Here is a 2,500-nt window from a genome sequence, read left to right on the forward strand (position 1 = left end):
AGAAACGGCTAACCCGCACCTTATATTGACATAGGCTAGCATATGGAGTAACCCTCGTTGAACCAAGGCCCCCCGACCCGCTTTGGCTGATCGGGGGGTTCCGGGAGCAAATTCTGGTGGGCGAGTACAGTGGATCCTAGATCGATCGAACAAGGTAACTTCGAAAACAAACTCCCGAATCTTTCCCAAACAGCTCTTCCATAGTTTTTCCAGTCCGCAGCAACGACTCAGGTTTGGATGGGCGAAATCACGACGGCAGCCACAAAAAAATGGATCTCCGACATCACACAACCCGACACACCTAAGTTTCGCGAGGCTCGGCCCCTCTTCCCCTTCGGATGTCCCCCTTCGGTACACCACCACATCATGCCATCCAGTCTGGAGCGTCGCCGACTCCCGTTGGCCAAGGTAGGGCCAACACAAGAGTAGCGGACGAACCAGTCATCTGGTCTTACCGGAGAAAGGGAGAGGTAGACTGCCACCACCAAACCCCACCCAAGCACACACCAGGCAGCAAAAAGCCATCATCCTAAAAGATGGTCCCACTTCACAAGACGAGGAGGTTCCCGTCCTTCATTCCAACCCCAGGTGAGAACACACACACCCTTCTTTGCGATGGATAAAAGGCAAAAAGAGAGGGCAAAAAGCCAACGGCAAATTCCAACCAGACCCCCAGAGGCACACACCACAAAAAGTGAAGCCAGAGAGAGCCAGACAAAGAGAAGGATAGAGAGAGAGGGAGAGTTAGACCCCCGGAAGAGAATCATAGGTGCTGCGGCCTTTTTCGGGAATGTGACCAGGAAAGAGAGAAACCGACGAGGCCGATACACACATTAAAAATGAAAAAGTAACCATCACCGCGAAGGATTTTCCTCAAAAGACAAATCAGCAAGAAGTATGTCCAATCCTGGGGCCCATCGCCCCTCCAAATTAATGGAGGGGTCGGATAGAAATTTATAGAAATGTTACTTTTGTGAAACCCCTAGCCGACGAGAGAACTCTCACCGGTTTCGAAGTTCCATTTTCACATTCCGACCTGGGATGTTATGACTCCTCGGCCCACACTGCGAACGCGTCCCACACCCCTCCAAGTTTATCAGGAATTTCACCTGAGCTTGCAATAGAGATCGAGCGCGGTGGCGGTCACAGTGGTGGTCGACCAGGCGGAGCTTGAACGGCCTCGGCAAACACTTCTCCCCACCCTCCCAAATGAATGAGAGAATGGCTTGACAATACCGAGGCCATCGCCCCCCGCCAAAAATGGTTACTAGCTCTTGGGACTCGCTGCGACGTTACGCGTATCGGCACAAGACCAACCCTCTTTTTCCAGTCGCCCGCGCACCAAAAAAAATTTTGGCAGCGGGACTCACAATCCTTGACAGCCAGCTCACCATATAATACTCGGCGACCCTCCGCGGGACCTCCTCAGAGGGTCGCGTCGCCGGGAAACTAACCCCCACTCCTCACTGATCCAAGGTAACACGCCAGAAGTATCCAGGTAACCCCAGTAGTATCCAGGTATCCCCCTGCGAACGTCGGTACTGGGCTCAAAGAAGGCAGCGAGCAGTCGGGACCCGTAGGCACCGAGCAACCGTCACCCCCTCACGACTTTTCCCGAGACGCTTCAGAGGAACCCTTCCCCACATAGTACTCTCTGTGGGATTCGGCAGGCCCCCGTCCTACTGCACTAAGGAAGTTCCGAGACACACTTTTTTTTGTGGAAGACCACCCACCCTCCCTGTCCTGCCTGCTATCCCCGCCGCGACTCCTGGTCCCGGCCCTCCTCCCCGACTTCCTCCTTGTCCCGCTGCGAGTCCCGGACCTCCTCCCCACTACCTACTCCCGCCGCGAGTCCCAGTCCCGGCCTTCCTCCTCCTCCTCCTCTTCCCTAGTCCCGGCGCGAGTCCCGGACCTCCTCCCCCACTTCCTAGTCCCGTCGCGAGTCCCGGACCTCCTCCCCCTCTTCCTAGTCCCGGCGCGAGTCCCGGACCTCCTCCTTCTCTTCCTTGTCCTGCCGCGAGTCCCAGTCCCGTCGCGAGTCCCGGACTTCCTCCTTCTCTTCCTTGTCCCGCCGCGACTCCCTAGTCCCGTGGCGAGTCCCGGACTTCCTCCTCCTCTTCCTTGTCCCGCCGCGACTCCCTAGTCCCGTGCGCGAGTCCCGGACTTCCTCCTCCTCTTCCTTGTCCCGCCGCGACTCCCTAGTCCCGGCGCGAGTCCCGGCGCGTCCCAGTCCCGTCGCGAGTCCCGGACTTCCTCCTCCTCTTCCTTGTCCCGCCGCGACTCCCTAGTCCCGGCGCGAGTCCCAGTCCCGTCGCGAGTCCCGGACTTCCTCCTCCTCTTCCTTGTCCCGCCGCGACTCCCTAGTCCCGGCGCGAGTCCCAGTCCCGTCGCGAGTCCCGGACTTCCTCCTCCTCTTCCTTGTCCCGCCGCGACTCCCTAGTCCCGGCGCGAGTCCCAGTCCCGTCGCGAGTCCCGGACTTCCTCCTCCTCTTCCTTGTCC

This window comes from Physcomitrium patens, chromosome 26 (assembly GCF_059467195.1).
Source record: "Physcomitrium patens ecotype Gransden chromosome 26, ASM5946719v1, whole genome shotgun sequence".
In the NCBI taxonomy this organism is placed as follows: domain Eukaryota; kingdom Viridiplantae; phylum Streptophyta; class Bryopsida; order Funariales; family Funariaceae; genus Physcomitrium; species Physcomitrium patens.